General features: G+C 46.5%; 1 protein-coding gene across 1 annotated transcript in view; it reads right to left on the bottom strand.

Moving 5' to 3' along the window:
• RAB37 (RAB37, member RAS oncogene family) overlaps positions 1–14,925 on the bottom strand; it is an 81,987-nt gene that overhangs the window by 25,036 nt on the left and 42,026 nt on the right. The gene's annotated exons all lie outside the window — the stretch shown is intronic.

The raw sequence follows: 14,925 nt of genomic DNA, 5'->3' as shown, positions 1-14,925 counted from the left end.
GACTCCTTCCCAGATCTTCTCGGCTTAGTGGCTGAAGACTGACCCTGCCCGATTGCCTCAGAAGCCTCCTGGACCATCACAGATGCTTTGGGTAACTCTTACAGTGGAAGGTAAGTCCGTCCCCTTCTTAATCAATACGGAGGCTACCTGCTCCACATTACCTTATCTTCAAGGGCCTGTTTCCTTTGCCTCCATAACTATTGTGTGTATTGATGGCCAGGCTTCTAAACCCCTTAAAACTCCCCAACTCTGGTGCCAACTTGGACAATACTCTTTTAAGCAGTCCTTTTTAGTTATCCCCACCTGCCCAGTTCCCTTATTAGGTCGAGACATTTTAACTAAATCATCTGCTTCCCTGACTATTCCTGGGCTACAGCCACACCTCATTGCCATCTTTTTCCCCAGTTCAAAGCCTCCTTCACATCCTCCCCTTGTATCTCCCCACCTTAAACCACAAGTATAGGATGCCTCTACTCCCTCCCTGGTGACTAGTCATGCACCCCTTACTATCCCATTAAAACCTAATCACCCTTACCCCGCTCAACGCCAATATCCTATCCTGCAGCACGCTTTAAAAGGATTAAAGCCTGTTATCACTCTTCTGCTACAGCATGGCCTTTTAAAGCCTATAAACACTCCTTACAATTCCCCCATTTTACCTGTCCAAAAACTAGACAAGCCTTACAGGTTAGTTCAGGATCTGCGCCTTATCAGCCAAATTGTCTTGCCTATCCACCCCGTGGTGCCAAACCCATACACTCTCCTATCCTCAATACCTCCCTCCACAACCCCTCCATAACCCATTATTCTGTTCTGGATCTCAAACATGCTTTCTTTACTATTCCTTTGTACTCTTCATCCCAGCCTCTCTTCGCTTTCACTTGGACTGACCCTGACACCCATCAAGCTCAGCAAATTGCCTGGGCTGTACTGCCACAGGGCTTCGCGGACAGCCCCCATTACTTCAGTCAAGCCCAAATTTCTTCCTCATCTGTTACCTATCTCGGCGTAATTCGTTGTGAAAACACACATGCTCTCCTTGCTGATTGCGTCCGGCTAATCTCCCAAACCCGGCTAATCTCCCAAACCCGAACCCCTTCTACAAAACAACAACTCCTTTCCTTCCTAGGCATGGTTAGGTACTTCTGCCTTTGGATACCTAGTTTTACCATCCTGGCTAAACCATTATGTCAACTCACAAAAGCAAACCTAGCTGACCCCATAGATCCTAAATCCTTTTGCCACTCCTCTTTCCGTTCCTTAAAAACTGCCCTAGTAGCTGCCCCTATGCTGGCTCTCCCTAACTCATCCCAATCCTTTTCATTACACACAGCCAAAGTACAGGGCTATGCAGTCAAAATTCTTACACAAGAGCTGGGACTGTGCCCTGTAGCCTTTCTGTCCAAACAACTTGACCTTACTGTTTTAGGCTAGCCTCCCACATTATTCCTGATACCACACCTGACCCCCATGACTGTATCTCTCTAATTCACCTGACATTCACTCGATTTCCGCATATTTCCTTCTTTCCCGTTCCTCACCCTGATCATACTTGGTTTGTTGATGGCAGTTCCACCAGGCCTAATCACCACACAACAGCAAAGGCAGGCTATGCTATAGTATCCTCCACATCTATCATTGAGGCTAGTGCTCTGCCGCTCTCCACTACCTCTCAGCAAGCCGAACTCATTGCCTTGGGCCCTCACGCTTGCAAAGGGTCTATGCGTCAATTTTATACTGACTCTAAATATGCCTTCCACATCCTGCACCACCATGCTGTTATATGGGCAGAAAGAGGTCTCCTCACTATGCAAGAGTCCTCCATCATTAATGCCTCTTTAATAAAAACTCTTCTCAAGGCTGCTTTACTTCCAAATGAAGCTGGAGTCATTCACTGCAAGGGCCATTGAAAGGCATCAGATCCCATCGCTCAGGGCAACACTTATGCTGATAAGGTAGCTAAAAAAGCAGCTAGCATTCCAACTTCTATCCCTCACAGCAGCTTTTCTCCTTCTCATCTGGTCACTCCCACCTGCTCCCCCACTGACACTTCCACCTATCAGTCTCTTCCCACACAAGGCAAATGGTTCTTGTACCAGGAAAATATCTCCTTCCAGCCTCACAGGCCCATTCTATTCTGTCATCATTTCATAACCTCTTCCACGTAGGTTACAAGTCGCTAGCCTGCCTCTTAGAATCTCTCATTTGCTTTCCATTATGGAAATCTATCCTCAAGAAAATCACTTCTCAGTTGTTCCATCTGCTATTCTACTACTCTTCAGGGATTGTTCAGGCCCCCTCCCTTCCCTACACATCAAGCTAGGGGATTTGCCCCTGCCCAGGACTGGCAAATCGACTTTACTCACATGCCCTGAGTCAGGAAACTGAAATACCTCTTGACCTCTTGGTCTGGGTAGACACTTTCACTGGATATGAACAGGCCTTTCCCACAGGATCTGAGAAGGCCACTGTGGTCATTTCTTCCTTTCTGTCAGATATAATTCCTCGGTTTGGCATTCCCACCTCTATACAGTCCGATAATGGACTGGCCTTTATTAGTCAAATCACCCAAGCAGTTTCTCAGGCTCTTGGTATTTAGTGGCTCCTGGTTTTACCTCAAATCGTCACCCTTAAGTCTCTCTTGAAGTGGATAGAAGATCTTCAGTGGCAAGGTACCCTCCAATACTTTCACCCTGATGAAGTCCTGGTCTTTACTTTTATACTCACTCTTATTCTGGTTCCCGTTCTTATGCCACCCTCTACCCCTCCCCAGCTATCTCCACCACACTATCAAACTCACTCTCTCCTAGCCATTTCTAATCCTTCTTTAACAAATAGTTGCTGGCTTTGCATTTCTCTTTTCTCCAAAATCGCTGAGGCCTCAACTTACTCACTACTAAAAAAAGAGGACTCTGTATATTTTTAAGTGAAGAGTGTTGTTCTTACCTAAATCAATCTGGCCTGGTACATGACAACATAAAAAAACTCAAGGATAGAGCCCCAAAACTCACCAACCAAGCAAACAATAATGTTGAACCCCCTTGGACACTGTCTAATTGGATGTCCTGGGTACTCCCAATTCTTAGTCCTTTAATACCTATTTTTCTCCTTCTTTTATTTGGACCTTGTGTCTTTCGTTTAGTTTCTCAATTCATACAAAACCGCATCCAGGCCATCACCAATAATTCTATACAACAAATGCTCCTTCTAACAACCCCACAATATCACCCCTTCCCACAAAATCTTCCTTCAGCTTAATCTCTCCCACTCTAGGTTCCCACATTGCCCCTAATCCCACTTGAAGCAGCCCTGAGAAACATCGCCCATTATCTCTCCATACCACCCCCAAAAATTTTCACCACCCCAACACTTTACCACTATTTTTTTTTAAATTAATATAAGAAGACAGGAATTTCAGGCTGCTGAGCCCAAGCTAATCCATCATATCCCTTGTGACCTGCACGTATACATCCAGATGGCCTGAAGCAACTGAAGATCCACAAAAGATGTGAAAATAGCCTTAACTGATGACATTCCACCATTGTGATTTGTTTCTGCCCCACCCTAACTGATCAATGTACTTTGTAATCTCCCCTACCCTTAAGAAGATTCTTTGTAATTCTCCCCACTCTTGAGAATGTACTTTGTGAGATCCATCCCCTGCCTGCAGAACATTGCTCCTAATTCCACCGCCTAACCCCAAACCTATAAGAACTAATGATAATCCCACCACCCTTTGCTGACTCTCTTTTCGGACTCAGCCCACCTGCACCCAGGTGAAATAAACAACCATGTTGCTCACACAAAGCCTGTTTGGTGGTCTCTTCACACGGACTTGTGAGACAGATATGTGAAAGGAAAATATCTTAGGCCCCCAAAATCACTAAGGAAATCTCAAGCTGGAAACTGCTTAGGGCAAACCTACTTCCCATCTATTCATCTAAGTCACCCATCTGCTCACTGAGATAGATGGATATCTGATTGCCTTCTTTGAAAAGGCTCATTAGAAACTCAAAAGAATGCAACTATCTATAATCTGGAAGCTCCCTCCGTGTTTCCAGTCTTCTGCCTTTGCTTCTGAGTTGTCCCGCCTTTTCAGACCAAACCAACGCACTTCTTACATATCTTGATTGATGTCTCATGTCTCCCTAAAATGTGTAAAGCCTAGCTGTGCCCTGACCACCTTGGCCGCATGTCGTCAGGACTTCCTGAGGCTGTGTCATGGGCACGTCCTCAACCTTGGCAAAATAAACTTTCTAAATTAACTGAGTCTTGTCTCAGATTTTCTGTTTTCACAGATAACCCATCAGAGCTTCCCTTGCCACCCAACAGCTGCTGAAAATTCCTTAAATTTCTCCAAGTTGGTTCCCAGTTTCACTGCTTGGAGAAGCTGAATGTCAACTTTGGGTCCAGATTTTTCACCATGCCTTCCCTCTTTGTGTTTCTCTTAGCATTTATGAAAATGTTACGGCCGGGCGCGGTGGCTCATGCCTGTAATCCCAGCATTTTGGGAGGCCAAGGCAAGTGGATCATGAGGTCAGGAGTTTGAGACCAGCCTGACCAACATAGTGAAACCCCGTCTCTACTAAAAATACAAAAATTAGCCAGGCATTGTGGTGCGCACCTGTAGTCCCAGCTACTCGGGAGGCTGAGGCAGGAGAATCACTTGAATCCAAGAGGCAGAGGTTGTGGTGAGCCGAGACTGTGCCACTGCTCTCCAGCCTGGGCGACAGAGTGAGACTCCCTCTCAAAAAAAAAAAAAAAAAGTTAATTAATTGTGGTTCAGACAGAAACCTCTGGGTCAACTTTGCCACCATTCAGACAAGCGTCTTTGTTCTTTCTTGAGTCATTTTGTTTATATCTGTATTTGTGCCTCATTCACTTCCAATGGGGATATGTGATTTCAAACAAACCCACAAGTACGAGAAGGCAGTTCAAGAAAGTGCCTGAAAAAATATACAAAGAATAGGGTGTGTGTGTAGGGGTGGGGTGGGTTGGGGCAAATCTTCCACCCCAGAGTGAGGTTGGGTTGTTACTGCGTTTGAGCGTTGTGTTTGGTTATAGGTTTCCTGACAATCAAGGCAAAGTGGAAAGCCAGGTAGGGTGTATGGTACTTGTCTGACATTATATGCCTGAGTCCTTTCCATTGAGTATTTTCTCCTGGTATACACTGCTATAAGGAATCTGTTAAGTGGATCCTTCTGCAAGGGGCCTTGAATAACAAAATGGGCAATTGCAATTTTGCGGAAGATGCAAAGCTTTTTCTAAAGCCATTGTATCGACCCTTGATAAACGCAGAGCATGACATTAAATCATACTTTATCCAGGCCTCTTGATGGGAGCCGGGCTAATGCTGTCTAAGTACACTATTGCTGCTTTTCTGTGACTTTATTATTCAGGGACAGCTTTTAGAAAACCTGATAAATGGGGTGGTTACCATGGCTCCTAAAGTGGCTCTGAGTGACCTTCTTAACAAGACAGGAAATTCAGATGCCATAAAGAAAAGATCGATAGATTTGCTGCAATAAAAATGTTTTGGTTGACAGAAGATTCCAGAAACAAAGTCGAATGAGAAATGGTACAGGGAAGATATTTTCGAGACATATGACATATGGTAATATCCCTCATATAAGGAGAGCTCTCAGAAGAAAACTTCAATAGAAAATTGAACAAAGGATATGAATAGGTTGATATATTTTTGTGTACATGTGGTTAGTTTTATGTGTCAGCTTGGCTGGACTATAGTCCTACTTATGCAATTAAACACTAATCTAGATGTTGCTGTGAAGGTACTTTGTTGATGTGGTTAACATCTCCAAGCAGTTGACTTTAAGTCTTCAGTAATCTGGGTGAGTGTCCTCTGATTAATTGAAAGAGTTTAAGAGCATAACTGAGGTTTCCCTGAGGAAGCAGAAATTCTGCTTCGTGTTTGTAGCATCAACTCTTGCCTGAAAATTTACAGCCTTTGGGCCGGCCCTACAGAGTTTGGACTTGCCAGCCCCCAGTCATGTAAGCCAATTTCTCTGACAAATCTCTCTTTCTTTTTTTTTTTTTTGAGACGGAGTCTGACTCTGTCGCCCAGGCTGGAGTGCAGTGGCGTGATCTTGACTCACTGCAAGCTCCGCCTCCCAGGTTCATGCCATTCTCCTGCCTCAGCCTCCCAGGTATCTGGGACTACAGGCGCCCACCACCACAGCCAGCTAATTTTTTGTATTTTTGGTAGAGGTGGGGTTTCACCGTGGTCTCGATCTCTTGACCTCATGATCCTCCCTCGTCGGCCTCCCAAAGTGCTGGGATTACAGGCGTGAGCCACTGCGCCTGGCCGACAAATCTCTCTTTCTTTCCATATATATAGCTTGCTGTTTCTGTTTCTCTGGAGAACCCTAACCGATACAATGACAATATAATGTATAGTGGCTTGATAAAAGTTTGGTAATGGTCTGTACTGGCTTAGATTTGGGGAAACAGGCACTCATACATACACTATTAGTGGGAGTATACATTGAGCAACCATTTTGGATAGCAATTGACAATATCTATTAAGGTTTCAAGTGCAAATTCCTTTGACTCAGCAACTCTATGGCTTTCCTTGCAAAAATAAACCAAGAGGGCCAGGCGTGGTGGCTCATGCCTGTAATCCCAGCACTTTAGGAGACTGAGGCAGATCACCTGAGGTTGGGAGTTTGAGACCAGCCTGGCCAACATAGGGAAACCCTTTCTCTACTGAAAATACAAAAATTAGCAGGGCATGGTGATGTGCACCTGTAATGCCAGCTACTCGGGAAGCTGAGGCAGGAGAATCACTTGAACCTGGGAGGTGGAGGTTACAGTGAGCCAAGATCACACCATTACACTACAGCCTGGGTGACAGAACAAGACTACATCTCAAAAAAAAAAAAAAAAAAAAAAGTAAACCAAGATATGTGTATAAGGATGCTCATTGTAGTGTTTGCAAGAACAAATAATTCAGCAGTAGAGACTGGTGAAGTAAACTCTAGAATATACATACAATGCAGTACTGTGAAAACAGTAAAAGGATGAGGAAGATCTGTATGTACTGTATGTCCCTGTTGCAGCAGGAAAATACTGGGTAAAAGAGGGCGAGGTCCTGGCGATGGCTCCACCCTCAAGCCTGGACCTGCGGCCCTAAATGAGAACATGCATTCCTGTTTTCCTGCCCGAATGTTGCCTTTTCCAAAACCACCCTGGCCCACCATGTCCCCAGCCCTGTACCCATAAAAAGCCCTTGGCAGAGGAGCAGAGTGGTGTAGCTGAGAAAGAGAGAAGAGACAAGCAGCTGAACTTCGAGAGTAGAGAGTAGAAGCAACTGAGCATTGGAGCATACGGATAGACACGGCTTAACTTCAGATGGCACGGCTTCAGAGAGGAGCCTGGTTATCTCCAGCCAGCCTTCAGGGAAAGATCACCTTTTTCCCACACTATCCCCTTTCCAGCTGCTCTTCCACTGAGAGCCACTTCCACTGCTTAATAAAATCTCCGCATTCATCATTCTTCAAGTCTGTGTGACCTGATTCTTCCTGGACACTTGACAAGAACCCGGGTACCAAGAGAGCAGTGACTCTCCACTGAGCTGGTTAACACTTAACTCTGTACCAAGAGGGCAGGGTGTAAAAAGGCTGTCACCTTGACTCTCCACTGAGCTGGTTAACACTTAGCCATCTGTGGATGGCAACTGCTAAAAGAGCATTAATTGTGTTTTTCTTTTCTTTTTTTTTTTTTTGAGACAGAGGTTCACTCTGTCACACAGGCTGGAGTGTAACGGTGGGATCTTGGCTCACTGCAACCTCCACCTCCTGGGTTCAAGCAATTCTCCTGCCTCAGCCTCCGGAGTAGCTGGGATTATAGGCACCCGCCACCACACCCTGCTAACTTTTGGGTTTTTTTTTTCAGTAGAGATGGGGTTTCGCCATGTTGGCCAGGTTGGTCTTGAATTCCTGGCCTCAGGTGATCCACCCACCTCGGCCTCCCAAAGCGCTGGGATTACAGGTGTTAGCCACCATGCCTGGCCTAAAAGAACCTTAATTGTAACATACCCCTCCATGCTGCCATGGAGCCAGAGCCCAAAAGTACTTGTCCCAGCCCCAGCACCCACTTGCCTGTGTGCTCCCCCTCACGTGGGGCTGAACCCAGTGGTTTCGAGGAAGTAAAGTTCGTCCCTGCTGGTGCCTAAGTGGCCGACTGGACCCAGAGCTGGTGCCCTCCAGTTCCTACCCGCAAAAGGGTCAAGGGAACTCTCCTGTCTCACTGTTTGTGAGAAAGTTCATTATTAAGCAAAAGAAGCAAGGGGCAGAGTGATGTATATAGTATGATGAATGTGTATATGTTACTTAGGTTTATCTGCTGGAGTATGATTAACTTTTCTCAGGGAGGCAATAGAGGCCAACAAGATTGCCTTTGAGGTTCTGGGTCTGGTAGGTGGGAAATGGAGATAAGACTTTTACTTTTCATTTAATCTTTTTCTATGTTTTAAAAAATTTATTTAAATAATTTGCTTGGCCAGGTACAGTGGCTCACGCTTGTAATTCCAGTGCTTGGGGAGGCCAAAGGCAGGAGGATAACTTGAGCCCAGGAGTTCGAGACCAACCTGAAAACATAGGAAGATCCTATTCTACAATAAATAAAACAATAAGCTGGGCTTGGTGGTGCATGCCTGTATTCCCAGCTACTGGGGAGGCTGAGGCAGGAGGATCACTTGAGTCCAGGAGATTTTCCAGAATTACAGCTGCAGTGAGCTATAATTGCACCACTGCACTCTAGCCTTGGTGACACAGTGAGAACCCATCTCAAAAGAAGAAAAAGAAAGAGAAAAAGAAAGGTAATTGTGAGCAAATTATTTTATTTTATTTATTTATTTTTTTGAGATGAGTTCTTGCTGTGTTGCCCAGGCTGGAGTGCTAGGGCTCATGATGATGAGTCACTGCAGCCTCGACCTCTCTGGGCTCGGGTGATCCTCCCACCTCAGCCTCCCAAGTAACTGGGGCTACAGGCACATGCCACTGTGCCCAGCTAATTTTTTTGTATTTTTTGTAGAGATGGGGTTTCACCATGTTTCCCAGGCTGGTCTCGAGCTCCTGGGCTCAAGTAATCCGCCCATCTTGGCCTCCCAAAGTGCTGAGATTACAGGTGTGAGCCACCAAACTTGGCCTGCATTTCACCTTTTTAAAGAAAGTATTAACTGGAGGTATTTCAGAGCTGGTATTATCGGCCATGTCTCTCCTTTTTATAAAATGTGATTTAATTTTTAGATAATTTCTAGGTTCACATTAACGCTGGGCAGAAGATACAGGGATTTTTCCACAGACCCTTTTCCCCCATGCATGTATAACCTTCCCCATTATCAACACTCTCCACTGCCATACTTTTTATATTTTTCCTGTATTAAAATGCCCTAATAAAGGTAGTAGTCCAGTTGGTAAAGTAAATTCATACATGAGTGATCCTTCATTTAACCTGAAATAAATTGCTTTTCTACAGAAGAACAAAAGATTGGTAATAGATACACACACATATATTTAACAGCAGTTATCTCTGTGTGGCAGGATTCGGAGTGACTTAAGATGCATTCTTTGTGTTCATCTGTATTTCGCTGTTTTTCTCTAACAAACACACATTACTTTTGTAGTGGGAAAAAGTCTGTGTGTGTGTTGAGGAGGTGTGTTGCACCGGGGAATCTGATGAAAGCTAAGGGGATGCCCAAGTTTAGCCTACCTGTTGCTGAACAAACGCTTGTTTTTTTTTCCAAATACATCTAGCCAATTAATGGGTGCTTAAAAAAAAGATCAAATTTTCTAGGCAGGGGGAGCCTCAATTGCAGCTCTTCCACTTTGTCAAGGAGCAGGTAGCAAAGATGACAGGCGCTCTATTCTGAAAATCAAAGACCCCTTTTGTCTTCTCTAACCCACTATCTTAGTCCCGGCTGCTATAACAAAATACCATAGACTGGGTGGATATGATATGATATATGATATGATATGATATGATGTTTTGGAGACAGTGTCTCACTCTGTCACCTAGGCTGGAGTGCAATGGCACGATCTTGGCTCACTGCAACCTCCGCCTCCTGGGCTCAGGTGATTCCCCTGCCTCAGCCTCCCAAGTAGCTGGGACTACAGGCATGCATCACGCCTGGCTAATTTTGTATTTTCAGTAGAGACAGGGTTTCTCTATGTTGGCTAGGCTGGTCTTGAACTCCTGACCTCAGGTGATCCACCTGCCTTGGCCTCCCAAAGTGCTGGGGTTACAGGCATGAGCTACCGCGCCCAGCCCTCTGGGGCCTTTCTTATAAAGGCACTAATCCCATTCAGGAGACCTAGTTACTCTCCTGACCCAGTTACTCTCCAAAGGCTGAACCTCGTAATGCCATCACGTCGAGGGTTAAGTTTCAACGTATGAAATTCGAGAGACACAAACTTTCAGACTCACTCTTTGGAGACGCCTATTTTTCTCAGAAATAAGCTTTGCCTATGCCTGAATTCCTGGACAAGAACTTGGGTGAGGTCCAGATTCCCATTCCATACACTGCCGAAGAGGGGCATGAGATCTGGAAAATGTTCGAGGCTGGTGGTATCAGTTACCTGCTTTACTAAATCAGTTTTCAGTGCATGATAAAACATTCTTTCATTGTGAAATTTGTTTTATTTCATTTTATTTTATTTTTGAGACAGAGTTTCGCTCTTGTTGCCCAGGCTGGAATGCAATGGTGCGATCTCAGCTCACTGCAACCTCTGCCTCCCAGGTTCAAGTGATTCTCCTGCCTCAGCCTCCTGAGCAGCTGGGATTACAGGTACCTATCATCATGCCGAGCTAATTTTTTATATTTTTAGTAGAGACAGGGTTTCACCATGTTGGTCAGGCTGGTCTCGAACTCCTGACCTCAGGTGATCCGCCTGCCTTGCCCTCCCAAAGTGCTGGGATTACAGGCGTGAGCCACTGCACCCGGCCGGGAAATTTGTTTAAAAAACAACCTTGGAGTGGATGCCCTGGTGACAACCAGCTCCGGGATTCTCTGCTTTATCAATTCTTCATTGTCAGCACTGAATGGGATCTAAAGGCTGTTTTCTCTCTCTCTCTCTCTCTCTCTCTCTTGCTTTCTCTGCCCCTCCCTGACCCTGACACAAGGCAGCATGGCTTATATGAGCCAGGCCTGGGTTTGAATCTCTGCCACTTACTAGCTATGTGACCTTGGACACATCACTTGCTCTCTGAGTCTTAATTTCTTTGAAAAATGAGAACCGCATCACTTTTCTCTAGATTTATAGTGAGGATTCAATGTAATAATGATGGAAAACATGAAACATAGCACAAGTGGTTGGAAAAGATAAAGTGCATTTGGAAGTGAGGGGAACTAAAAGGGCTCAGGAATGGTTTCTGAGAAGAGTTATGATTTATAAAAACAGAGAGTGGTTCTTAGGTGCTAGACAGAGTCCCCTAGCAGAGCACACAAGGCCAGGACAGAAAGACAGGCTCAACCATTCCCCTACATACATGCACACACACATACATACATACATAGGTGCTTTAGGGCGGGGAGAATCTCAGATGACCTGTCTAATCCCTTCTTTCACATATGGGGGCAGGGAAGCCCAGGGAGATAACCGGCTTGTGTATAGGTCAATGGCCAAACCAGGATTACAGGCTCAAATGAGTTTTTGAGGACGCAAGGCCTGCAGAAGAGCCGATTCCCCTGTATTCCCCATAGGCACTTGGTTAGAGGAGCAGCTACTCAGAACCACTTGGCGAATTCTCTGCTTTTTCTTTTTGAGACAGAGTCTTGCTCAGTCACCCAGGTTGGAGGAGTGCAGTGCTGTGATCTCGGCTCACTGCAACCTCCGCCTCCCGGGTTCAAGCAATTCTCTTGCCTCAGCCTCCTCAGTAGCTAGAATTACAGGCATCCACCACCATGCCCGGCTAATTTTTCGTATTTTTTTAGTAGAGATGGGGTTTCGACATGTTGGCCAGGCTGGTCCTGAACTCCTGACCTCAGGTGATCTGCCTGCCTCGGCCTCCCAAAGAGTTGAGATTACAGGCATAAGCCACTGTGCCCGGCCTGAATTCTCTGTTCTTGTTTCAAAGGGGACTCCTCCTTGGGGAAGCCAGGTCTGGGAGAGGCCACGATCAGAGGGTTTGGCCACAGGCAGTTCTAACAGACAGTGCTGTTCCCTCCTTGTTGCTCATGCCCAAGAGAGGAAAGCTTACCCCACAACCCTCGATGCATCTGCCCCTTGTTTTTCAGGGCAGCCCCCATTCCTGGTCCTTTTTCCTGGAAGCCAATGGCTTCCCTACTGCAGAGGGCTGATTGCTCTCTGTGTACCTGCATGGTGCCCTGGGCAGAGGACCTATTGACATGCATCAGGGACCAAAGGGCTGGCCAAGCCCTCACCCCGGATTCTTGACCTACTTTATGGTCTGCAGATATGTAAAGCGAGAAGCCATCTCTGGCCACGTCCTGGAAAAGCCATGGCTTATCAGTTGCTGTGGTTTTCTGTGCAAATAACCCTCTGCACGCCCACTCATTCCTGATTAGGGTGTGAGGGGGTTGCGTCCCTCTTTGAGACTCACTCCCTTGTCAAGATGTCACAGGGTGTGTGTGACGCATGGCAAAAGTGGCTCCAGGTGCAGAAGGTGAGAAAGGTCTAATCCTTTTATTTATTTTTATTTATTTATTTATTTTGAGATGGAGTTTCACTCTTGTTGCCCAGGCTGTAGTGCAATGGCATGATCTCAGCCCACTGCAATCTCCACCTCCTGTGTTCAAGTGATTCTCCTGCTTCAGCCTCCTGAGTAGCTGGGATTACAAGCACTCACAACCACACCCAGCTAATTTTTGTATTTTTAGTAGAGATGGGGTTTCGCCATGTTGGCCAGGCTGATCTCGAACTCCTGACCTCAGGTGATCCACCCGCCTCGGCCTCCCAAAGTGCTGGGATTACAAGTGTGAGCCACTGAGTTTGGCCCTTCCTAATCCTTTTATATCCCCAGTCCCCACCCTAGGGACTTGCTGGGGTCTTGATGGGAAAGGAGAGATGGAGGATGGATATGATTGTCAGAAGGAGGAGAGTGAGGGGCAAAACTGGTCCTTCCTTTCTTCCTTCCTTCCTTCAACAAATAGTTATAAGGTGGGGGGTGTAGCGAGGGGGTAATAGTCCTGAGCAATGAACTGGTTTCCTCAGGTAGACCCCCTGGTACAATGGACAGGTTTCTGGAAGAGTCCAGATGTAGGTATTCCTAGGATCTCACCTGGTGGGCTGGGGTACAGCAGTAGGAGCTTCCTGCGTGTTCTCAGGACAAAACGCCTCTTGTCACTGGGCCAGTAGTTCCCTGCTTGCATCTCCCTTCTCTCTGAACCTCTGTGTGTGTGTGTGTGTGTGTGTGTGTGTGTGTGTGTGTGTTTAAAGAGACAGTGTCTGCTCTGTTGCCCAGGCTGGAGTACAGTGAACAGTGGCTCAATCATAGCTCACTGCAGTTTCGACCTCTTGGGCTCAAGTAATCCTCAGGCCTTAGCTTCCCAGATTGCTTGGACTACAGGCGTGCGTGACTATGCAGAACTTATTATTATTATTATTATTATTATTATTATTATTACTATTATTTTTGAGACAGAATCTTGCTCTGTTGCCTAGGCTGGAGTGCAGTGGTGTGATCTTGGTTCACTGCAACCTCTGCCTCCCAGATTCAAGTGATTCTCCTGGCTCAGCCTCCTGAGTCACTGGGATTACAGGTGCATGCCACCACGCCCAGCTAATTTTTGTATTTTTTAGTAGAGATGGGGTTTCGCCATTTTGGCCAGGCTGGTCTCTAACTCCTGACCTGGAGTGATCCGCAGACCTTGGCCTCCCAAAGTGTTGGGATTATAGGCATGAGCCACCATGCCTGGCTTTTTTTTTTTTTTTTTGTGGAGATGAAGTCTTGCCATGTTGCCCAGGCTGGTCTCTAACTCCTGGCCTCAAGTGATCTTCCCGAGTCAGCCTCCTAAAGTGCTGAGATTACAGGTGTGAGCCACCGTACCTGGCCTTGTAGTCTGGGGTTGGATACCCAATCTCCTCATAGCTGCCTTCCAACCTTTGGTCTGGAATCTCTCCTCTGGCTTTCTGACTTTGGCCCCAAGTGCCCCTCAATCCTCTTGAACTTCTGGCCTTCTGGGCTCCTAAGCATCTGGCTACACCTGAAGCTCCAGGTTTAGGACATCGTATCCCTCAGCCGTGGCTCTCCAGGACCCCTCTGGTGGAGCCGCGTGCCCCTGCCCCCAGCCAACCCACCAGGTTTGGAGGATTGGATAAGGGCTGGCCAGACCCAGTGGGTCTATGTCTGCAGGTTTCCACGTGACAGAGGAACCACCAAGTTCTCTTTTTAGAGAACCCACGGTGGCTGTGTAGAGAGGTATTTCTCAGAAGCTTATGATCGCTGTGACCCCTTGCATTGTCAACTGCCTCGAAATTTCACCCTTTCCACCTCCTTCCTCTTTTTTTTTTTTTTTTTGTTTGTTTGAGACAGAGTCTTGTTCTGTCGCCCAGGCTGGAGTGCAGTGGCGCCATCTCGGCTCACTGCAACCTCCGCCTCCTAGGTTCAAGCGATTCTTCTGCCTCAGCCCCCTTGCATTGTCAACTGCCTCGAAATTTCACCCTTTCCACCTCCTTCCTCCTTTTTTTTTTTTTTTTTTTGTTTGTTTGAGACAGAGTCTTGTTCTGTCGCCCAGGCTGGAGTGCAGTGGCGCCATCTCGGCTCACTGCAACCTCCGCCTCCTAGGTTCAAGCGATTCTTCTGCCTCAGCCTCCTGAGTACCTGGGACTACAGGTGTGTGCCACCACGCCTGGCTAATTTTTGTATTTCTAGTAGAGACGGGGTTTCACTATGTTGGCCAGGCTGATCTTGGACTCCTGATCTCGTGATCTGCCCGCCTTGGCCTCC

Source organism: Pongo abelii, chromosome 19, assembly GCF_028885655.2.
Source record: "Pongo abelii isolate AG06213 chromosome 19, NHGRI_mPonAbe1-v2.0_pri, whole genome shotgun sequence".
NCBI classification, from domain to species: domain Eukaryota; kingdom Metazoa; phylum Chordata; class Mammalia; order Primates; family Hominidae; genus Pongo; species Pongo abelii.
The sequence above is the reverse complement of the archived record's forward strand: the minus strand, read 5'-3'. Positions and strand labels throughout refer to the sequence as shown.